Source organism: Bos grunniens, chromosome 2, assembly GCF_055505025.1.
Source record: "Bos grunniens cultivar Pamir isolate PY7600 chromosome 2, Bosgru_T2T1.0, whole genome shotgun sequence".
NCBI classification, from domain to species: Eukaryota; Metazoa; Chordata; class Mammalia; order Artiodactyla; family Bovidae; genus Bos; species Bos grunniens.
In genome coordinates, this window is record NC_141166.1 from 2405581 (window position 1) to 2430079 (window position 24499).

Consider the following 24499-nt stretch of genomic DNA (forward strand, 5'->3'; position numbering starts at 1 on the left):
GTCCAGCTCTTTGCAGCCCCGTGGACGGTAGCCCGCCAGGGTCCTCTGCCCACCGGATTCTCTAGGAAAGAATAATGCAGTGGGCTGCCATGCCCTCCTTCAGGGCATCTTCTGGACCCAGGAATCGAACCCTTGTCTCGAGCACTGGCAGGCATTAGGTTACCACTAGCGCCACCTAGGAAGCCCCGATCACCATCATAGATTGCGTGCTTACTGTGTGCTGAGTGTTGTGCTAAGTGCTTTAGCACTAACTCACTCATCTGTTCACGCATCCAGCCTCCAACTCTGGAGATGAACAGCTGAAGCTTAAATTCTGGCTCTATTTCCAGTGCCCGACTCTGTGACCCTGCTAAACCTTGCTGATGCTTCAGGGTCCTCCTCTGTGAAACAGGGTGACAGGGAGAAGTAAATAAGTGAATACGTGTGACAGCACCAGGAACAGTGCTCGGCATGTTCTTCAGTTCAGTTCAGTTCAGTCGCTCAGTCGTGTCCGACTCTTTGCGACCCCATGGACCACAGCACGCCAGGCCTCCCTGTCCATCACCAACTCCCGGAGTTCACTCAAACCCATGTCCATCGAGTCGGTGATGCCATCCAGCCATCTCATCCTCTGTCGTCCCCTTCTCCTCCTGCCCCCAATCCTCCCAGCATCAAAGTCTTTTCCAATGAGTCAACTCTTCGCATGAGGTGGCCAAAGTACTGGAGTTTCAGCTTCAGCATCAGTCCTTCCAAAGAACACCCAGGGCTGATCTCCTTTAGGATGGACTGGTTGGGTCTCCTTGCAGTCCAAGGGACTCTCAAGAGTCTTCTCCAACACACAGTTCAAAAGCATCAATTCTTCGGCACTCAGCTTTCTTCACAGTCCAACTCTCAGATCCATACATGACCACTGGAAAAACCATAGCCTTGACTAGATGGACCTTTGTTGGCAAAGTAATGTCTCTGCTTTTCAATATGCTATCTAGGTTAGTCATAACTTTCCTTCCAAGGAGTAAGAGTCTTTTAATTTCATGGCTGCAGCCACCATCTGCAGTGATTTTAGAGCCCCCAAAAATAAAGTCAGCCACTGTTTCCCCATCTATTTCCCATAAAGTAATGGGACTAGATGCCATGATCTTAGTTTTCTGAATGTTGAGCTTTAAGCCAACTTTTTCACTCTCCTCTATCTCTTTCATCAAGAGGCTTTTTAGTTCCTATTCACTTTCTGCCATAAGGGTGGTGTCATCTACCTTCTCCAAATCTCTCTAGGGGATTTGGAACATTTTGAGGATGTGGAAAAGGAAGCCCAGAGAGGTGCAGAGGTTTGCCCAAGGATTTACAGCTGACATTGGAAAAACCAAGTTCTGTCTGACTCCAGAGCCTATGTCCTTAATGAGGGCCCCAGACTGCTCCCAAGAGGGAGCACAGGTCCCCAGGAAGGCAGCCCAACTTAAATAAGGCCAGTGTGGATTTGTGTTAACTCTGCATTAGGGAGTGTACTATGACAGAGGCAGCCAGGGTCTCTGGGAGGCTCAAACCAGCCACTCTCACAATGCTGCTAGAGAGAGGCCCAGCGAACCCTCCTTAACGAACATGTCAAAGGCACCTCCAATCAGCAGCTCTGGGCATTAAACCAGCCATGCAAGGCGATTTGAAATTGTAGTCTGGGCTCATACACAGAGAGGAAAGGAAGTGAGGCATGCGGTTGGTGGGCTGGGGTCTTCATGGAGCCCCTTCATGTGCCTTCACGCATCATTTAATCCTCATAGTCACTGTGAAAGTGTCAGTCGTGTCTGACTCTTTGCGACCCCATGGACTATATGTCCATGGAATCCTCCAGGCCAGAATAGTGGAATGGGTAGCCTTTCCCTCCTCCAGGGACTCTTACCAACCCAGGGATGGAACCCAGGTCTCCCGCATTGCAGGCAGATTCTTTACCAGCTGAGCCACAAGGGAAGCCCAAGAATACTGGAGTGGGTAGCCTATCCCTTCTCCAGCAGATCTTCCCACTCCAGGAATCAAACTGGGGTCTCCTGTGTTGCAGGCGGCTTCTTTACCAACTGAACTCTCAGGGAAGTCCTTCATTGTAACCGAGAGTTGTGCAAAGGACCACCCTTACCGTAAGAACGCGGGGCTCGTCAGTATCGGGTAGTTTACCGGTGGTCACCCAAGCAGGAGGCAGGGTGCTAGGGTAGAGTTCAGGCCCAAAGCCCCGCCCCCACCCCAGGTCTATCACCAGGTCCAGGTGATGCTGAGCTCAGGCTACCCATGTTCGCCACAGTTACTAATTGGCCAGTTCTTTCCTGTGAATATCAGAAGTGAGATATGGTCACATTCATTCACAACCAAGGTGGCCGTGGGTCTGGGAATCCCAAACTTCTTAATGAAATTCCAAGGCACTCCAGGGTCTGCTGGGGTATCAGCTCTGGGAGGAGATGCGCCACCTCTGGGGACACAGTTGTTTTAGTGGAGTGTGACCAAATGCGATCTGGGTGACACTCCCTGGAAAGGAAGGGAGAGGGAGCGTCTGTGGTTGTACACGGCCGAGCCAGCTTGTAGGAGACGCCATCTGACGGGGCTGTCTTTCTAGGAGGGCAGGGCCTGCGTCTGTTTCACCAGCGAGTCTCCCGGACCGTGGGTCTAGCAAAGAGCCTGGAGAATAGTCAGGGGTACCAACAAACAGGTGCTCTGGGATGACAGTAGCTTGCGCTCACTGGGTCCTTACTAGGATCTGGACACTCTGCTAAGCTTTTCACATGGATGTAACCTCAGATTGAACGTCTGAGGCCCATTCCCCACAGAGCCCGCTTTCGCTGGATTAATTGGACACAGGCACTTTTTAAAGCTCTCGTGTCTAGCCGAGGCAGGGAGCGTTGCTTTTCATCCTCGTCTCATCTAACCCTTCCAGTGGCTCCAGCAGGTGGTTGGTATTAATGTGCCCATTTTGCAGATGAGAAAGCAGGTGTTCAGAAAGTTTAAATAGCCTGTCTCAGGCCACACAGCAAGGAAGAGGTACAGTCCGAATCTGAACTGAGGCAGCCTGACTCCAGTACCTGGGCTGAACCCCAGAGCACACGGAATGAACGGAGGGGACAAGGGCATCCTGGGAAAAGAAGGAAGTGGAGGCGGGGTTAGGAAGCACCTGCAGAGGCCAAAGGCAAGGCAGCTGCCGTCAGCACGAACTCCTCCAAAAGAAAAGAAGACTCCGCTCACGGAGAGATCCCATCCTGGGCTGTTTCTAGAGCAAGAGGGACACCTTTCTGTGCCCGTCGCCCAGCCCTTGGGTGAGAAATGTTTGGACTCGGGGCAAGTGTTCAACTCAAGGACAAATTCCTCACAGACTGGGTAGCAGCCCATCGCGGGGCCTGATAGAAAACAAAAACAAAAACAAACTTTCTTTTGTGACATAGCCCAGTTTACACAAGTTAAATAAGCATTTATGAAATTAATTGCTTGATATTGCATTTTACAAGCCGATGAGTACATCCGTGTACTGTTCACATTTCCCTCTTTAATCCCAAATATCCACTTTCCTTATTGTATCCTCTAATCAGCTTATCCTCTCCCCTTCTGACTGTAATGATCAGCGCCCTAGGGCAAAGCATTCATTCATTCATTTGCTCAGCCTGTATCTCTTCCGTGCCAGGATGGCTTCTAGATGCCACAGCATTTTCTTGTGGGTAACCACGCATCAAACCGCGAGGAGAGAGGGGGCCGGGATGCGTGCTGATTTTCGCTTGCCTTAATATAAAACAGGATTGCCTGCATTTCGGAATTCGCTAGTTTATCTTGCACGGCCAAAGCCCCAGTTATCTCTGCTTCACTAAGTCTTGAGATTGGTTTGGAACTTGAACATATATTCTTCGAAACCATTAAAAGTGGTTTAATTGGCTGCTCAGGGATGTCCTCCACTCTACTGTCTGCATGGATCATCCCCCTCCATCTCTCCCAAGAACTGGGAGGCTGGAAGCCCTCGCCTGGATGATCCACTCCCCTGGATTTATTAATCTTGCTCCGGGCCCCAGAAGCATCAGGCTTCACATTGCAGATCCAGCCTCTGTTCACAGCTGCTCATCTAAGTCCTACCAGAAATCCTACCAGAAATCAGAAACCCAACCAGAAATCAGAAATCCACTGGTACCCACTAAGCTTCACACAATGGGCAAAGCCGGACTTCTTGTCTGTCAGACTCTTTAACAAGTCACCCCTTACGTTGATGAGCATGGAGATGGGGTGGCCCAAAGGAGGACTTCAGGAAGGAAGACAGATAGCCACCTAGGGTCAAGTAGCACAGCAGGCAGGCGGTGACCTCGGGGGTCATTGTCCAGATCTGTTGGTCAGCCACCAAGCATCTGTACAGACCCAGGGCTGGTTCACACGCAGGCTTTCCCGTTTCTTAGCTGTATGACCTCGAACAAGCCACACAATCCCCTTGAGTCAGTCCGATTCTTGGTATCTCTGGAAATTAAGCAAAGCTATGATTTCACTTTCACTTTTCACTTTCATGCATTGGAGAAGGAAATGGCAACCCACTCCAGTGTTCTTGCCTGGAGAATCCCAGGGACCGGGAGCCTGCTGGGCTGCCGTCTATGGGGTCGCACAGAGTCGGACACGACTGAAGCGACTTAGCAGCAGCAGCACCATATATATATATATATGCATGCATGTGGCAAACTGCAAGAGATTGGAAAGTGTTGGTACAATGGCTGGTTTATTTTTATTCTTTTTAAAAATTTATTTATTTTTATTTGGAGGACAATCACTTTACAATATAGTGTTGATTTCTGCTATATAGCAACATGAATAACCATAGATATACATAGGTCCCCTCCCTCTTGAACCCCCCCTCCCACCCCCTTTCACCCCTCCAGGTTGTCCCAGCACGCTGGGTTTGAGCTCCCTGTGTCACACAGCAGACCCCGCTGGCTGGCTGTCCCGCAGACCCCCCCACCCCCTCCCACCCCTCCAGGTTGTCCCAGCGCGCTGGGTTTGAGCTCCCTGTGTCACACAGCGCACCCCGCTGGCTGTCTGTCCTGCACACCCCACTGGCTGGCTGTCCTGCAGATGGTGATGTGTATGTTTCCAAGCTCTTCTCTCCACTCGTCCCTTCCTCTCCTTCCCCTTCTGTGTCCACACATCTGCTCTCCACGGCTTATTAAATTGTCCAAATAGCATAACCTATTGCATCCTAAATCATTTTCAAGTCCATATTTAAGCTACTCAGAAAAGCAGGTTATTATTTTTAAAAGTCACTTAACGTTGACCAGACAGGACCTCTTAAAAGATGATGTCACCATCATGGCCAATACAACAGTTTTCCATGCTTCCTGAAACCCTTTTGCATATACTGATCTTGCTACTTCAGCACTTGCTCGCATGCAGACCAAATAAACACTCACACTTCTCATAGGGTGCGTGCGGGAGAGTAGCATCAACTTGATACAGCATCACACTCATTTCAAAGACAAAAAATTGTACGAATAATAAAAGAGGTCCAAGACAAGAAGCTGTAACTGAGAGAGGGGCCTGAGGTAGGCGGTGCAGGGGCAATGAATGTAATGGGAAAAAAGTCCAGCAATCTGAAGATCTGCTGGGGATTGCACAGTGGCAATGGCTGCTTTAGAATACCAGTGCCCAGTCACTGGGAACAGGACACCTCATTTTTATTTACTGTTATTTGTCAGAATGTGTCGTCTCACCCAACCCCAAAATGCTACATGATGCAGACATGTGTGTGTTTGTATACACACTCAGTATAAACACACATGTACAATAAATGCATGTGTCTTTTACAAAGAGAGAGATATGGAAGTGACTGGAGATGTAGAGATAGAGACAGTGTATTTCTAGATACTTTCTTGAAGTCACTTCTAGATTCTGCTGCATACTTAGTGGCTCAGGCATGACCTTTGCAACACTTTGGACTGTAGCCCGCCAGGCCCCTCTGTTCATGGGATTTTTCAGGCAAGAATACTCGAGTGGGTTACCATTTTCCTCCTCCAGGGGCTCTTCCTGACCCAGGGATCGAACCTGCATCTCCTGTGTCTCCGGCATTGTGGGCAGATTCTTTACCTGCTGAGCCATCGGGGATGCCTGGAAAAGCCTTTGTTATATAACAGAAACTTACTGCATAGTTGATGAATGAATACATTTAAGAATCCAGGATTCGTGTATGTGTATGTGAGAAAGAGGATGTGAATGTGTTTCTATGTAGTTATAACAGTAACTCAAGGGACAATACCACATTTAATATAAGTTCCCAGCAAATAAAACTGCTAGAAAAAAAATACTGAATAAAATACTGGAACACATAGATATGAATTTTTAATCTCCCCCTTTTCTTTCTTTCTCTTCCTTTCCAATTAGGGTTGCCAGGTAAACAACAGGATATACATTTAAAACTGGATTTCAGACTTGAAAATTAAATAATAGTATGTCTCAAATGTTGCATGGTGAAATATTACATGGGATATTTGGAGCTAAAAAATTATTCATCCTGTAATTTTTATTTGTTAAATCTGATGACCCTACCTGACCATTCCAGACAACAAGTCTAAATTCTAACCTTTTTTTTTTTTTAAACGTCATTTCACTACTCAGAGGCTTTCAGAGGGTTTTATTCACCTATGAGATCAGGAAAAACAACCTCCTGGCATCTGACCCTGCCCCCTGTCTCCCGCCCAGGGTGGATGCCTGACCACTGCTGGGTAAGCCCTCCCTTGCTCAGACCTGGCCTGGCCGCTTAAATGCCTGCAGGCAGTCGGGGGCAGAGACCGAGTATGTTTTGGTTTGTAATTCACATTAGTCGATTCTCCCAGATAAAGTCACAAATCACCGGTCACGGAGTCCTGCTGTTTCATGCATACAGTAGTATCCTGCTCAGATTCAAGCCTCACGCCTACACAGAACCCTTTTCTCTACCTTTCCAGACACTAAAACTGCAATTAGCTTTTCTCTAGTCATGGAGGGGCTTGTAAAGAGCCTTACTGGAGATAAAGCCTCTGCTGTGGGTCAGCGGCTGTAACTCCTGACCTGGTGCGGGGGTGGAGCGTGTCACCCTGGCTCCAGGGATGGCGTGCAGGCTCTTTGGAGAGCATTCTCTCCCTACCAGACATCCCCAGGCTGCCTTGGGGGGTTTGGAAAGCACAGGGCTGAGAGTACATCAAGGAGAGGTAGGACTGGAAGAGGCAGAGAAAGGGAGGCCTTCAGGAAAGGGGCAGAGGCAAGGCGGCAGTTTGGTGGGACGGATGCAAGGTCCCCCTTGGGGACCACCCTCTGAGTATCAGCTCATCTGGAAAAATGGGATCCCAAGCCTGCTTCTCAGGGTGGTGGAGGGACATCGCGACGGTCTGTGGGAAATGCTCCTGGCAGTCTGCCCTCAATAGACGCTCACGTTCCTTTCCTTAATGCACAGCCTACAGGGGCACCTTGGCAGCCTCCTTCCAAGGCTGGCTTTCATCACGATGGCATGAAGCTGAAGCCACGATGAGCATGCGCTCAGCAGCTGTCTGAGGCTCAGCTGATGCGAAGATATGAGACCCTGCCTCCAACGCCCTCACCTGCAACGCATCCTGGAGACAACCTGAGGGCCTGACACCTCTGCTGGGTGGTCCACTCTGCCCTGGCCAGTCTCAGCAATGCCAGAAAGCCTAGGCTCAGCGTCCACCCTCCAAAAACCGCCTGTCACTCACCAGATTCTTTCCAGCTGCTGCATTTTCGGAAGAGCAAGAAGGCTGGCACCATGGCTGTGGCCTCATTTTACAGAAGGGGGATCAAAGCTCACAAATCTGATGTCACGAGAGCCGCTGGTCACCATGGTCACCAGGCTGAGCCGTTTGATTTCAGAGCTGGGATCTTCACCCTGGATCTCTGAAGAGGCTGGGGGTGGATTGTGGCTCCGAGAGCACAGGTTTCAAAGCGCCATTTTTTGTCTCCCTTTCACCCTGGGAATAGACTGCAGTCCCTAGCAGCCACACACCCCTGGGCCCCCGAGGCACCCAGATTTGCTTCGAAAGCAGCCCACAGCCGCTCTCAAAAGGAAGTCTCCCCACTCCCTCCCTCACAGCTACAGTTTTGTGTCTTTATTTTCCTGGGTGGGTTTTTCCTTTATTTCTCTCTGTAGCTCTGGTCCTCTTTCCCTGAAAATACAGTTAGCTGATATTAAAAAGAAACACACAATCACTAAACACATTTTATATCGTCTCTGAAGCCTAATGGCCTCCGGCTTCCAGACTGAGAAGTATGCAGTTGGAGTGCAGACCCAGATGAGCTGGGAAGAGGGGCTGCAGCGCTGCTCCCTGGAGCCCAGGGCAGGGGGAGGGCCCGTGGGGATCCTGGGCCCCTTGGAGTGGTGCTGAGTCCCAACAGGGAGGGGCGATGGCAGGGAGACATACACAGGGTCAGGAGGGAGGTGGTCCCCACAGGGCCCTCTGAAAAAGGGTTTGATCTCTCAGAGGCGGGGTAACTGGGGCTTCTTTCTCCAGACAGTCAGGCAGTTCAATTGCTCAGTTGTGTCCGACTCTTTGCGACCCCATAAACCGCAGCACACCAGGCCTCCCTGTCCATCACCAACTCCCGGAGCTTACTCAAACTCATGTCCATTGAGTCGGTGATGCCATCCAACCATGTCATACTCTTTCATCTGCTTCTCCTCCTGCCTTCAATCTTTCCCAGCATCAGGGTCTTTTCAAATGAGTCAGTTCTTCACATCAGGTGGCCAAAGTATTGGAGCTTCAGCTTCAACATCAGTCCTTCCAATGAATATTCAGGACTGATTTCCTTTAGGATAGACTGGTTGGATCTCCTTGCAGTCGAAGGGACTCTCAAGAGTCTTCTCCAACACCATAGTTCTGAAGCATCAATTCTTCAGCCCTCAGCTTTCTTTATAGTCCAACCCTCACATCCATACATGACCACTGGAAAAACCACAGCCTTGACGAGACGGACCTTTGTTGGCAAAGTAATGTCTCTGCTTTTCAATATGCTGTATAGGTTGGTCATAGCTTTTCTTCCAAGGAGCAAGGGTCTTTTAATTTCATGGCTGCAATCACCATCTGCAGTGATTTTGGAGCCCCCCAAAATAAAGTCTCACTGTTTCCACTGTTTCCCCATCTATTTGCCATGAAGTGATGGGACCAGATACCATGATCTTAGTTTTCTGAATGTTGAGCTTTAAGCCAACTTTTCCACTCTCCTCTTTCACTTTCATCAAGAGGGTCTTTAGTTTTTCTTCACTTTCTGCCATAAGAGTGGTGTCATCTGTGTATCTGAGGTTATTGATATTTCTTCCGGCAATCTTGATTCCAGCTTGTGCTTCATCTAGCCCAGCGTTTCTCATGATGTACTCTGCACATAAGTTAAATAAGCAGGGTGACAATATACAGCCTTGATGTACTCCTTTTCCTATTTGGAACCAGTCTGTTGTTCCTTAACTATTGCTTCTTGACCTGCATACAGATTTCTCGGGAGGCAGGTCAGGTGGTCTGGTATTCCCATCTCTTTCAGAATTTTCCACAGTTTGTTGTGATCCACACAGTCACAGGCTTTGGCGTAGTCAATGAAGCAGAAGTTGATGTTTTTCTGGAACTCTCTTGCTTTTTCTATGATCCAGTGGATGTTGGCAATTTGATCTCTGGTTCCTCTGCCTTTTCTAAATCCAGCTTGAACATCTGCAAGTTCATGGTTCACGTACTGTTGAAGCCTGGCTTGGAGAATTTTGAGCATTACTTTGCTAGCGTGTGAGATGAGTGCAATTGTGAGGCAGTTTGAACATTCCTTGTCATTGCCTTTCTTTGTGACTGGAATGAAAACTGACCTTTTCCAGTCCTGTGGCCATTGCTGAGTTTTCCAAATTTCTCAAGACAGGAAGGGGGGAAAGAAAGTTTTGTGCACCTCAAGGCTTCTGAGGTGGCACAGTGGTAAAGAACCCGCCTGCCAATGCAGGAGATGCAAGAAGTGCGGCTTCGATCCCTGGGTTGGGAAGATCCCCTGGAGCAGGAAATGGTAACCTACTGCAGTATTCTTGCCTGGAGAATCCCATGGATAGATGAACCTGGCGGGCTACAGTCACAGGGTCACAAAGAGTCGGACGCGACTGAGCACACACAAGGCTTCAGGGGGCATGTTTGTATCAGCAGAAGGACCCAGAGGGGGAGGTGCTGAGGTTCTGAGTTCACACGGACTTGGGAAGTGCAGGTACATATGTGCCGGCGGGGGACGGCGGTGGTGTGGCAGACGTTGGCTCCGTCAGCCCCTTCCTAGAGAGCCGCTGGGGTAGGGACAGCAGCCCAAATGCAGACACTCAGCCAGAGCACTGGGGCCACGACGCCCTGTAGGTAGAGCAAAAGAGGCCCAGGCTGGTGGCGGAAGTTCCAGCCTACAGCAGACCCGCCTAAGCATGACCATCACTGACCCAGCAGACGTCCTCTGCAGCCTCAACTCCTCATCCTCCAAACTGGGCATTTAGCATCTAGCTCCCAAATTTCTGTGGAGGGTCCTCCTGGGAAAGAGATGCCCGCTCTACTTGCCAAATCCATGGAGCTGCTCCGACGTGGCCTCTAGAGCTCCAGATTTGGTCTCCCTCAAATCCACCGTTGAGCTTCCCAGGGGGCTCCGTGGTAAAGAATCCACCTTCCAATGCAGGAGACGCAGGTTCGATCCCTGGGTCAGCAGGGTCCCTGGTCAAGGAAATGGTGACCCGCTCCAATATTCTTGCGTGGGAAATCCTGTGGACAGAGGAGACTAGCAGGTACCGTCCAGGGCGTCACCAAGAACTGGGCGCATCTTCGCAACAGAGCAGGCGCACACACACGCAAATCCTCTCTTGATTCTCTGGTTGCCCCTGGTCCCCCGACCCCATCTCATTTCCGCTTTAACCACCCCCATCTTCCCATCCATCTGCAGTTCCTCCCGCCCCATCAGCCCATAAGGTCTTTCGCTTGCTCCTGGCTTCCGGTAACAGAAGCCCCGCCTGTGTCCATGCCCCGCCCAGGGCAGGGCTCGAGTTCTGACATCCCCATCAGCGCTCCACACGGTGCTAGGAGCTCAGCTCTGTTACTAAACGTGCGCTCTGTTCCGAGCCCGTGTGTGCCGTTTCGTCCACAGATGGGAAACTGGGGCTCTGAGAAGCCTGGGGGCGTGCTGCCCCGTTGCCTGGGTGATTCTTGTTATCTTGGGTTCCCATCTAAACGGCCCTTCCTTAGGGCAGTCCTTTCTGACTCCACCACCCGCCCCACACACAGAGTCCTGGTAGCGCTAATCATGGGCCATTGAGTGAATCGGTTCTTTGCTGGTTCCCTCTCCCTGCTCGTCTGTGGGAAGGGGGGCATAACTACATCGCTGACCTCTTTGTCCTGAATGCTCAGCATGGACGCCAGTTCCGAGAAGACCCCAGGAGATGTTTGCTCTCTGAGGAGTGAATGGCTTCCTGATTTTGCGCACCTCGAGCTCTCTGGACTTTCAAATGCCTCACGTGTAGGTAGGTGGGAAATAGGTCCCCAGCATCAGCTTGCTGCAAAGGTGGCTTTCTATTCCTAGGCCCTAGAAAATACTTTTAAAAAATCCACTTTCCTTCCTCCAATTAAAATGACAACATTCATTTAAAAAGCTACAAATAACAAAAGCTAGAGAGGGTGTGAAGAAAAGGGAACCCTCCTACGCTGCTGGTGGGAATCTGAGCTGGTGCGGCTACTGTGGAGAACGGTATGGAGGTCCCTCAGAAAACTAAAAGTAGAGTTACCATGCGATCTAGCAATCCCACTCCTACACGTATTTCTCGACAAAACTATGATTCAGAAAGATGCTTGCGCCCGTATATTCACAGCAGCACTGGTCAAAATGGGCAAGCAAACAGCCTCAGTGCCCACCGGCAGGCGAATGGGTCCCGATGCGGCGCATGTACACGATGGAATACTACACAGACGTCACAAAGAATGAGGCCGCGCCATTCGCAGCAACACGGACGCAATCCGAGATTAGCACACCGAGTCAGAAAGGGAAGGACAAATACCGTACGAGAGTGCTTTATGCGGAACCGAAAATATGACACAAAGGAACGTGTCTGTGAGACAGAAACAGACGCGCGAACGTGCAGAACAGACATAGCTGCGGGAGAGGGGCTGGGGGAGGGACGCGCGGGAGGTCGGGGCTGGCGGACGCGAGGCCTCACAGACAGCGGGCGGGCAGCAAGGTCCCGCTGTGCAGCGTGGAGAGCTATGTTCAGTGGCCTGTGATAAACCATCATGGAAAAGGATACAAAAGGGAAAGTATATGTACAACTGAGTCACTTTGCTGCACAGAAGTAATGAACACAGCATTGTCAATCAACTCGACTCCAATAACAACAACAGGGACATCATAGCACTTCACAGCGATCGGATTGGAGAAAAGCTTTGAGTTGGTAATGCTGTGTATTGACAGCAGTGTGTGGAGCAGCGCGTTCTGGAAGGAACCTGGCAGCGTGAGGGGAAATGAACTGTCGCACCCCTTCAGCCCACTCCTGGGCACTCCAGGGAAACCCTCTCACAAGTCCCTGGGGGGATCTGGTATCCACTCTTTGCCGAGCAGTTGTCTCTCTGGAAAGCTCTGCAGCAGTCAGAGGCATCGAACAAGGTTTACACACAGGAGCAGAGATAGATCTTAAAAACACAGCATTAAGAGCAAAAATTAAGCAACAGAATGAAATCTGCAGTCCAATACCATTCATGTAAATGAAAGCCCATTCACCAATCGATGACACCACGTGTTTTATGGGAAGCCTCATGTGTAAGACACACACTGGAGGGGTTAGACTGGGGTTCTGCGGTGGGGAGAGGGGAGAGAGGGGGCCAGGGTGGACACCCAACCAAGCAAAGCAATAAGGGGTGAGGCTGCAAAAGCACGAGGTGATACCGGGTGAGTGAGGGGTGTGGAGGGCTTGATGTTCTCTCCTTTCAAGGAAGAGGTAACCACTGACTCAGCAGCCTTTGACCTCCTCTTCCTCCTGTGGACCCCTGTGGGGTTAGAACAGATTTGGACAGGGTTTCTCAACTTCAGCACTACTGACATTTTGCCGGGGGAACCATCCTGCCCCTTGTGGGATGTTTGGCAGCAACCAACTCTCCCCACCAGCTGCTGACAGCACCCACTGAGTTGAGACAACCAAAGTGTCTCTAGACTTCGCCAGATATCCCCTGGGGGAGCCGCTCCTGGGTGGGAACCACTGGGGGAGAATTAAAGCCTGGAAACCAAATCTTCCAAGTTAAGTGGCCCACACTTGCTTTGCACAAACACACACACACACACACACACACAGACACGCGCGCACGCAGAAGCTCAGGGTCTGGAGCTCCATCTTGAAAGCTGCCAGCTTTGCTCACACGTCTGAATCACGGCTCTAGAGATTCCAGTTACAGCCCATAACCGCGTCTGCCTTGGGCTTCCTCCTAATTTTAACCAGCAGCTGGATTTGCATAGGATATTTGCATCTGAGATTACCCATGGTTCTCTGGGAGACACAGTTGATAGCAGACGATGGCAAGAAATATATATAATTTCATTTCAGCTTGCAGGGGAGGAGGGGGAAAAGGAGACGTGTTTCAGGAAGGGAGGGGACACGTAGGAAATTGCAACGCCTTGTGCATTTGAAGAGGGGACGCAAAGCGGCTGTTGCACTGGTTACTGGGCAGGAAGGGCCGTCTGCGCTGGGCTTGGGTATTTGGTGGGCAAATGAGTGAGTCTCACAGCAAATGGGTGGGGCTCCCTGTGGCTCCCTCAGGAGGGGACTGCTGGTCCCAGTGGAGGCAGACAGAGGGGAGGAGAGAGTGGCGTAGATGGTCTCCAGACCAGCACAGAGACCCAGGCCCTGCCCCAGGAGCTCAGCCGCCCACCAGCACTGCCTGACAGCCTACTGTGTGCTTCTCCTGCGCTTTCTCCACGTGGGGCCGTTTCAGCCCGTAGTCTGCCCCTCTCAAGGCGAAGTTACCTTCCTCTTTTACTTTATTTTTTATTGGAGGATAATTGCTTTACATTGTTGTGTTTCTTTCTGCCAGACAACCACGTGAATCAGTAGTAACTATGTACATCAGAGGAGGAAACAGAGGCACCTGGGTCTCACGGTTAGTACAGAACAAAGCTTGACTTAAAACCAAAACCTGCCAGATTTGAAAACCAGTCTTTTTCCCAACCCCTTGGTGAGCTATCGCTGACTTGCAAAGTGTATGTGCCACGTGGGCCAAGGCTTAACCGGTGAATTCCCTGCTCTCCTCACACCCATCTCCAGGCACCCAAGGTTGCTCACACTCTCCACTTGGCTGACCCCGTGCCTTGCAATCCTCTGCTGCTGCTGCTGCTGCTAAGTCGCTTCAGTCGTGTCCGACTCTGTGCGACCCCATAGATGGCAGCCCACCAGGCTTCCCCGTCCCTGGGATTCTCCAGGCAAGAACACTGGAGTAGGTTGCCATTTCCTTCTCCAATGCATGAAAGTGAAAAGTGAAAGTGAAGTCGCTCAGTTGTGTCCAACTCTAGCCACCCCACGGACTGCAGCCTACCAGGCTCCTCTGTCCATGGGATTTTCCAGGCAAGAGCACTGGAGTGGGGTGCCATTGCCTTCTCCTGCAATCCTCTACCATCACATATAATTTATTTTTTCTCTGTCTCTCTCCCCTGCTCTAGACCAGGAACGTCTTAGGAGCAGAGAACATAATTGGCTCATCTCTCTCTAGTGCTCAAGAAATAAACATGGTAAAATCTGAGCTAATTTTTGACTGGGAACAGGAGAGGAACCAATCCACATCGCTGCAGTGGAATACTACCTCGTTCGGGAAGCTTCCTGATTTTCCCAGAAGGGAGAGACCGTCAGATGCGATCTTTGCTCTAAGTCACCTGTGGCAAGAGGCAGCCGATATTCCTGACCACGTTTCACTGTGCATAGCTGATCTCTGTGAACCTGCTGATGACTCCTCAAGCCCAACTGCTTCTGCAGCCTCAGTGCCTAGAACATAGTCTTGTATACAGGAAATAGAATACAGAAGAATGGGTGGATGAGTGGATGGGTGGACGAGACGAGGGATGGATGGATGGATGGATGGATGCGTGGGTGGATGGGTGATGAAAAGGGAAGAAGGTAGACGGACATTATATGATGGGCATGTGTTTGGATGGTGGTTTAATAGTTAAGTCTGGATACATGGATGGTGAATTTATGGATGGTAGCTGGATAGATGGAGGAAGAGCGGATGGTGGGGTGCTGGGGTGAGAGAGTGAGCGGGTCAGTGAGTGGGTGGGTGGATGAAAATTTGGGTGAGTGGAATAACGGCTTGGAGGGTGAGTAACTGGGTGGTGGAGGCTGGATGGGTCTGTGGCATGGGAGGGTGGCTGGTTGGTGGGGTGATGGCTGCAGAGATGGAAAAGATGTCTTCCCGTCCCCCAACAGCACACTCAGCCGCCTTAAGTAAAACAGCCTGCCGCCCTCCTTTCCCAGGTGCCCCTGTTAGTCTCCCTGCCTCTCCTGCTCCCTTCCACCCTCTGAGCGGGGGCTCCGAGGTGCCAGATGGACGCCTTCCCAGGCAGTGCAGCTCCAGTCTCTGCCTCTGTGCTGAGCCACTCTCGCTGCGCAGAGATTTAATGCTTAACTCCGGCTTCGTCCCGCTCCTCACCTGCCTGAGGAGGTAGAGGCAGCAATTTGCATATTTATTAAATATCTCTTAGCAGGATACACAAGCAGCATTGCTACATCCCGCTCCCAGAGTCGTCCTGCTGGCAGACAAGACCGAGTGTGATCAGCGTGGCATCACTGCCCATTAAATAGCTGTTTCAGGGCCCAGAGGGCTACGAGGGGAGCCAGGGGCCGCGGGGCGGGCAGGCAGACGAGGCCCTGGAGGCTGGTGCTCTGCTGTTTCCCAGCTCTTGGGCACTGGGGAGTTTTCTGTTCTCCACCCAGGAGGAAGGGCTCTGAGGGGCTCTCTTCCAGCCCCCTGCCTCCACGTGGCACCCCTGAAATCCAACACTTCCTTTAGAAATTTCCCAGAGGAGAGGATTTAGAAGCACCTCTGTGTTTCTTTCGCTGCTCAGTTTATGCAGAAGTCCTTCCTAAGGTCTAAACCAAAGTGAGCCTGTCTTTGCATAGGTGCTTTGCTGCAGTGTTATCTTTGGCCAAAACGGGACTGACATCAGCACGAGTTGGGATGTCCCCTCCCAAGCAGAGCCACCGCATGAGGTCCAGCCTTGGAGCTAAAGTGTCTGGGGCCTGGGACCACCCGCCCTCTGTTATCTGGAAAGGAGGCCTCGGGGTGGGGACTGGGTGTCTGACTGGGGACCGGATGCGCTCTGCTATAAGCCGGGATGAACCTCCCCCTACAGACAGGGCACCCCGTCCCTTCCTCCCCTTTCTTGTCACGATTCCGAGGATGTGGTTTGTGCAGCCAGACGTTCCAGGTGCTGACTGACCTGTCTCACCTCGTAGCTGGGTGACCTCGGGTAAGTGGCACACCCTCCCCGAGCCTCAGTTTGCTCATCTGAAAGTGAAGATGACAACGACACCCACCCCGTGAGGTGATCACAGCGAGTTCCGCGCCCCAGGACGTGAGCTGAGTAAGGAAGCTCCCCTGCCCTGAGCACCGTCCAGATGCCCTCCCCCAGGACAGCAGGAAAGGACCAGGCCCTGTACACCTGGATCTCCCACCCAGTGTCCCCCACGTGCAGTGAAGGACCTTCAGGGCTTAGCATAGAGTCTGACTTTGGACTGAACACCAATTGGTCGTTCCTGTTATGGAATCATGGAAAGTTAGAAGTCCCAAGTGAGGCTGGTTGCCTGCCTGCATTTCCCAGGGAGACGGGAAGAGCTCGGGGACGGGGATCTGTCCTGTGTCCTGTGCTGAGCGTGACTCCTCCCAACCACCCTCAGGCTGGTGCTGCAAACACAGCCGCTCGACAGACGGGGAGACTGAGTAGTGGAGGGAGGAGGAGACACCCAGGACAGGACCGTGGTGAGCTGGGGACCCACACCTCGTGTGGCGTTCTCTTCCCAGACAAGTCACCAGGGGTCCTTGACTCAGAAAGAGCCCAGCGCTCCAGGAAGAGGAGACAGAGACCCACCAACAGCTTTTCGAGCTCCTTCTGCCCCCACCTCCTGCCCCCCGGAATGGTCCGGGCTACAGCCTCATAAACCTTCCTGAAAGCGCTCGTAAACACAGAGCCGGGCGGGCTCCAAGTCTGCTGCTGCAAAAAAGCAAAATCTCTGCTCGTAAAGTAATCCCCATAAAAAAAAAGAAAGAAAGAAAGGAAAAAATCCAAAAGTAAAAACAGTAACATTCTCTGGGAGATAAGGAAGAAGAGGCTAAGCTTCCATGACCGGATGGTGAGGGGAGCCGGGGGCCCTGGCCCAGAGGCCCCACCTGAAAGGCCCCAAGCTCGGGGAGCCTGGTGCACCGTGGTCCAAGCTGGTAGAGGGGCTGGGGTGGCTGGGGACGGGAGACGGAGGTGTTGAAGACTGGTGGTGTTTCCGATGATGATTTTAGCACTGAAACGGCTTCTGTGAGAAGGATGTTCACGTCCGTCCCCTCGCTGGGCCACCAACAGTATCAGGGTTTCCAGGGCTGGGATACCCATCGCACAGATGCAGAAACTGGGCTCAAGGAACAGTAAGGACTCTCAGCCCGGGCTCTGGCCTGCGGACCCTGCAGGACTCCACACTGCTGCACTGGTGAGCCTAAGTCCCTGGAATAGATGGGGCCTGACTCCACCCAGCAAGAGGCACGCCAAGGCTTGGGAGGCACACAGCTGTGGGGTCCCAGGTGGGTGCATCTGTCACCTATTACTCACGGAAAATGATCCTTCTTACCTCCCCTGGGGGCTGAAACGATGCAAGAGAGGCACACACACAGGCTCTGGTGCCTGCTCAGGTGTACTGGGGCTCTGGGAACCCGGGTGGGTCAACTTGGCATCCTGGCAAAGCGACGTTTCCAGGCCCAGGGGCCAACATGACGCTTAGGGGTGGGGACAGACGGGCTTCCCAGGTGACGCAGGGGTGAAGAACCTGCCTGCCAGTGTGGGAGATGCAAGAGATGTGGGTTCAGTACATGGTCTGGAAGATCCTCCTGAGGACAAAATGGCAGCCCACTCCAGTATTCTTGCCTGGAGGATTACGTGGACAGAGGAGCATGGCGGGCTACAGTCCACGGGGCCGCAGAGTTGGACATGAATGAGCATGCATGCGCACACACACACACACACGTCACCAGCTTAGACTGGCATAAACCGCCTTTAGCCCTCTTCCACACCGACCCAGCCCCGGACAAAGCCGCCCCACTCAGCTCCGAGCCTCCCCACCCCGGCAGCTCCTGCTCTTCTCTCCTTCCCCAGCCTTTTCATTCCCGGCCTTATCTCTTGCCCAAGGCTCTCTCCTTCCCCGGCAGCCTTCTCTTGGCTGGCTTTTGTCTGCCAGCTTCGGCTGCCCCATCTTCCTGCTGTGCTGACAATCTCCTTTGCTCTCTCTCTCCAGGCCTGGGGGCTATTGTCCTCCTGCTGTGGGAGCGGGCTCTGCCTTCCTCTAGTGAAGACAACGTGGCCCAGCCTCCCCCTGGACCCTCCGGGGGCCCCTCCAGGACCCAGCCTCTGTCCCAAGTCCCGTCCCAGCCTTCGTCCCTCGGGGAAGCCTGACTTCGATCCTAGCCCGCAGCCCCAGGGAAGAGTCTTATCCTTCAGGACACAGAAGTTCCCCTCCCCGTCCCTGTTCCCAACCCAGCCACCCCAGCCCAGGGCGTGAGTTCAGTAAGGCAGCACCCTGGCCCGCGTACCTGTCCAGAGCATCTGTCCCCCCAGGGCAGCAGGAAAGGACTCCCTGCACGTCTGCTTCTCCCGTCCAGGGTCCGGGGCCTGCAGCACAGGCAGCGCTGTTGTGAGTCAGACTCCCTGGTGGCTCAAACGGTAAAGAGTCTGCCTGCAATGTGGGAGACCCGGGTTCGATCCCTGGGTTGGGGAGATCCCCTGGAGAAGAGAATGGCAACCGACTCCAGTATTCTTGCCTGGAGAATTTCATAGACAGAGGAGTCTGACGGGTTACAGCCCACAAAGAGTCGGACACGACTGAGGGACTAACAGGAAGCACACAAGCAAGGCGAGGAGGGAATGGTCTCCCTGACTCTGATAAGGCGACCTCCTCATTAGAGAACCGGTCCCCGGCTCCCAAACTCACCACCCCCTCTCCTCAGCTCCTGCTCGGGCAAAAAGCCAGTGCAAGCCGTGTCCCTGTAACCCTCCACCCACGACTCAAAAAAGCTTGGGGAGGGGAGGATCCTAGCCCCCTACTCTAATAACCTATAAGATGGGGTAACAGTAGCTACTTGCAGGGCTGTTGGGGGAGCCTTTGCATCCGTGCCTGGCATCTGGTAAACACACACGGAGTCGTGTTTGCCGCTGCCGTGGTTGGCGATGGCCGTAATGCCCCAGGCTCCCTTCTGCCTCCAGCCGCACTTCCAGCCTTAGCTGCTTCTTTCCAGCCCTGGGGAGGGAAATGAGTTCCAGGTGCAAGAAACGGCAGTCTTCACGGGCAGAGGGCTGATCTCTTTTAAGAGCTGAAACGGTAATAGTGATATCAATGACTGCGTGCCTCCCACAAATGGGCTCGTGTAACCTTCGGCAGAGCCAATAAAGCAGCCCTCATGCTCACTCCTCCCACACGACAGGCCCAGATGGGCACAGCAACTTTCCCAAGCCCACGGAGCCCCTTGGGGGCAGAGCACTGATCTGAATCTACAGCGGTGAGTCATCAGGCGACACCGGGCAAGCCACTCATCCTTTCTGGGCCTTAGTTTTCTCATCGGTAACATGGATGCCAGTGCCTACACGTCTGGGATTTGATGAAGACGGTGCTCTGGTTAAGATCTGCCGAGGAGGCCAGGAGCTGCTAAACCTACCCCGCCTGCAGAGAATTGAAATGCCAGAGCCCCCGGGGCTGCCTGGACTTGTTCAGGGGCTGGTTCCTCCCCGCCCCGGGTCCATCCTGACTCTTGAGGGCAGACACGCCCTGACCCTTTGGCTCCGGTGTCACTGCACTTAGGAGCGACCAGCACATCAGCCAGGCCGAGGACAAGCAACCAGAGACTCAGGTGGTGCCTGCCTGGTTCCTGGGCTCCGCCACTGGGGCACCTCAGCGGGGCTCAGGAGGGTGGGGACTAAGGGACAACAAGGTCAGGGGCTCCAAGTCCAGCAAACACAACCCTTTTAAAACCCCGGACTTTGCAGGTGTGACGCCCAACGCGCCGGGGAGGGAGGGCGGAGCCCCTGACCTCCAGCCCCGCCTGTCGCCCCTGTGCCTCGCCCCCTCCCTCAGGGGCCCCTGCGGGTAACGACGTCACTCGCATCTCACGGGGAGCCCCCCAGCCCCTTCTCTATGCCAGATGCCTGCTGGCAGCTTACACCCCCACAGCAGCCCCCGGGAGGGGCTCATCTCACCAGCCTCACGGTACAGGGGAGGGGCACGCAGGTTCTCCCAGGCTCAACCCCTAGTGGGCGGCAGGTCTGGTTTTGAATTTGAATCTGACTCTCAAATCTATGCTTTTTTTTTTTTTTTTTTAAATAGCTAACCCGCCCTCATACAGGACCCGTCATTCATTTTTCTCATGATTCTGTGTCCACTTCCAGGTTTGGCACAGACCTGGGCACACTTTGATGGGGGTCGCCATGAGCACTGGGGCTGGGCAGACCTGGGTTCACTGTCTGACGCCGTGTCAACGATACAGAGTGCTCTATACACGACGCCTGAGGATGCTCGTGGGCACGTGTGTACGTGGCTAGTTGGTTAAGAGGCTGGTGCAATCCCCAGCTCACTCCTGACACAGGGTGAGTGTTGACTGTTTTCTGTGGTCTTGGGAATCCCTTGCATTTACCCAGAGCCCATTTGCATCTTGGGCCTTCCCTGCTGCTTGGGATTGCCTCTTCTTCCAGTTGGCCTTTTTCTACTCCTCCTTCCAAATGGTTCCTCAGGAAACCTGTCTGATCCCCTAGGCTGAGTTAGACGTGTCTCCTCCCTTTCTGGGCTGCAAAGTACCTTTAACAGCTCTTTCTTCCTGGTAATTGCCAATTACAGGTCAGTCTGGAGTATGGTGAGGCCCCTGCGGGCAGGGATGGTGTCGGATTCACGGCAAGTCCCCAGCGCGGTGCAGCTCTTTAAAAGCGCTTGGATACGGTTGTAGAGCAAGTGAGCGAGCAGGCGCAAGAGTGAACAAGGAGCCGCGGCTGACGGGGAGTCTGCACGGGTGGCCGCCCTGCCGTATTTGGGGTCAGAGACGTGGGTAACAGGCCCCCCGTCCCCAGGCACCCCACCCTCTCCCCTACCAAGGCCCCTCTGCTTAGCCTGCAAATCTGCTTGTTGTCCTTGCAGAAGATGCCGCCTGGTCATGAGTATAGAAGGTCAAGACCACAGTGACCTCTGGACCCTGCAGCCACTGGCCAAGGGCACAGGAGGTCATGGGGTCAGTGTGACATGAGGTATCAGGGCTGAGCCTCCCTGAGAGACCAAGCCTTCCCTGAATTTGCCTGCATTTTCGTTCCACTTTGCTCTTCTCTGAGAAAGGAGAACACGTGTACCACAGTCCTGACTTCAGAAGTACACGCGCTCCTTCCTTCAAGCATCCGTCCCCGGAAACACTCTTGTCAGGGGAAGAGCTAGATTTATCGTGAATTGTTGAACACTCCCTGACCCTGGCCCAAGTCCATTCTCTGTCGGAGAAGCAAAGTTCTACTTGCTTTGCTTTGGGCATCAGCAAGAAGGTTTCTGGGCTTTCAAATACTGTCTTCCAAGAAGTTGGAGTTTGAACACGATCCCTTGGGTGATGCGTCCAACGGAGAAGCTCTTGCTGCAATCCCCTGCATCGTAAAATGTCAGGATGTCTGCGGTCTTTATTTATAGACAGATTGCTTTTTCAACTTTTCCTCACTCCAACATTTCGATGTGTTATTCCTGAAGATAAATGCACATTATGATTTCATAATAGAAATTGCATCTCTCCCCCGTGTCACCTCTAAGCTTGTGTATACATAAATATGGCACATTGCCTCCGACAGTAATTTAAAAGGCACTTTGGAGAACATATTGATCATGACCAGAGACCGGGGCTGGCATGGGCTAGATTTCGTCAAAGTCTGCCTCCTCCCGGCCCCCCGCCCTCTCTCTTCGTCTTTGTTTGGATTCTGAAGCTTGGGAAGTTATGATTTCCATTTATCTTTGTATATCGAGATGTTTGTTTATAGGCACCCTGGGCTTTCGGAGGGAGGAAGAAGTGAATTTTTATAACTCTAAAGTATAAACAAGGAGTGAAAAATGTAGCCTTCCTCCTGGAGTGAGTTCCCTGGAGGCAGGAATCCTTCAACTGACTCCGGGATAGACTGAGATCCTGTGAGGTCGGCTCTACCCACGGCCGCCGCGGGGCCACCTTCATTCCCTTCCAGATCACCATCACATGCTCCTGGGGCTGAGTTCTGGATCCAACCAGAGCATCCTCCTCTCTGCTCACTTGTCTGCCTCCGAGGGAGCTCAGGACGTTGGCCTGCTCCCAGCCCTCTGAGCCACCCCTGGTCATTCCTGGACCCAACTAGCAGCTCACCTCTTCCAGGGAACATCCAGGATTGTTCAGAGCTGCATCTCAGCACTCCAGCAGCCCACTCTCTCTGGAACCCTCCATACTCTTCCCATTTTAAAAATGATTTCTCTTTGGGCTGCTTTTAAGATCGCATTGTTCTGGGCCAGGTAGCTCAGTGAGCTGGAGGAAACCAAATAGAAATTTGTTGAGCATTTGTGGTACATCAGGCAAGTTCTGGGAGCCTATCTCATTTAGCCCTGACAACTGTCTTTATGGGTTGGGTTTTATTCTCCCATTTTACAGAAGAGAAAACTGAGGTTCAAAAAGTCAAGCTGGCCATTTAAGGTCTTGAGCTGCTAAGAAGAGCCTTGATTCAAATCTTCAAAGACTCCATTCCCTCTGACACTTCTAAAGCTGATGGAGCTGGATCTGGTGGGTCAGTTTTTCAAGATGCAGATTAATGTTCCAGTCCAGAAGATTAGCCCCATAGCTGTCCACTGACAGCACCAGGCCTGGCTGAGTGTCCTGCAGACACCCATCTCTGGGCTCTCTGGCCCTCCTCCTCAGTCTACACTGGCCTCTTTCCTCTCTCTGCTCTTTCAACATCAGTATTCCCTCCACTTTGAACTGGGACCTCTTCTCTTCTTCCTTTAACTCTTCCTGGACTCTCACTTACCCCCCAACTGCCAGCTTCAGTGACCGCTTTTCTCTTGGTGACCTTCCAGTCCCCCTTCCAGTTCAGATCACTCTCCTGACTATCTCTCCATTGGACATCTCCGCTGGGATCTCTTGCAATCCCCTCAAATGTAATCTAGCTAAGCCTGAGCTACACATCCCATCTGTGAGGGTACCATCTCCCGCACAGGTTGCTCATGCCAGAAACCGTGGCCATCACACCTGACTCCTTCCGCGTTAGCACACCCATTCCTTCCCAGCCCCCGTGTCTTCCTCGTCTGAATACCTCGGGACCATCTCCTTTCTCTCTGTCTCCTCTTGTTCTGCTTTAATTCAGGCCGCCACTCATTCTGACCTAAGTCACGGCAGCGGTTGCCTAACTCATCTCCCAGTCCCCACTCTTGCCAATTCCAGTCCATTTTGCACATGAGAGCCAGGGTGAGAGTCCTCGAGCAGAAAACCAACCACATGGCTCTTTTGTCTGAGACCCGCCATGGTGCCCACTGACGGGCACTGGGCGTCCCCCTCTGTGTCCTCCTGCCTCGTGCCAGGCACGTGTGGCAGGCACTCAGTAAGCAGCTACCAAACGGATTCTCGGCCCTTTTCCTCGCGTCTGCTCCCTGGCTTTGTGTCTCTTTCCCTCCCAGCGTCACCCCTAAACTGCTTCAGCACCACGCTTTGCCGTGGGGCTAAGGCCGTGGGGCCTGAGTTGGCCTTTGCCTCTGCCATTAGCAGCCTTCCCCTCTCAATTACATGGTAATCCCTGTTAAAATTACAAATTTATTTATAGTTTTTTTCCTTTCTTTTTTCTCCCCCACTCGGCAATTTTTACGGCTCATCGGCCGTAACAAATTCTACTTCATAAGGCAGAGGCGCGCGTTATTATTACCTTATGGAAACAGACAGCGGCAGCTGACTCCCATCTCCAGCCGGCGTGCTGTCTCCACGGATCCATGATGGTTTCAATCAACACCCCTGTGGGATTTGTTCCGCTCTTTGAGGACGCAAGCTTGTGGATGTGGAAATGGTGTTTCTGTCTCCATGCCAGATGGCAGCAGAGGCCCCGCCCGGGGTCCCTGGAACTTGGTGGCTGTTCTTTTGAGAAGAACAAGGCGGAGCAGTCTTGGTGATTCTGTTTTGTCTAGGAATAAAGAGACCACACTCCTGCACAACAGTGACTGAATATTGTTCAGTCTGTACTGTGACGGTAACCATACGAAGTGGGTGACAAAGACGGCCTCATTTTATTGAGGAAAGTGGCTCAGGGACCACATGTAACTTACCCAAGAGAT

The 24499-nt window shown here is 52.5% G+C and overlaps 2 long non-coding RNA genes across 4 annotated transcripts; one reads left to right on the forward strand and one right to left on the reverse strand.

Annotated features, from left to right (window-relative positions):
• Window positions 1–8156: 8156 nt before the first annotated feature.
• Window positions 8157–18869, reverse strand: LOC147377248 (uncharacterized). Its single transcript, XR_015150110.1, has 3 exons — window positions 18750–18869; window positions 17795–17993; window positions 8157–15615 (listed from the first exon to the last, which is right to left on the reverse strand). It is a non-coding gene; the product is annotated as an uncharacterized LOC147377248 (long non-coding RNA).
• A 4-nt stretch (window positions 18870–18873) lies between these two features.
• LOC147377249 (uncharacterized) lies at window positions 18874–23534 on the forward strand. Of its 3 annotated transcripts, none has more exons than XR_015150100.1 (4): window positions 18874–19712; window positions 20596–20793; window positions 21041–21232; window positions 21335–23534. It is a non-coding gene; the product is annotated as an uncharacterized LOC147377249 (long non-coding RNA). The 3 variants fall into 3 exon arrangements; XR_015150109.1 differs by having other exon boundaries at window positions 21041–21241; window positions 21335–21965; XR_015150106.1 differs by lacking the exon at window positions 18874–19712 and adding an exon at window positions 19719–20060.
• Window positions 23535–24499: the final 965 nt, after the last annotated feature.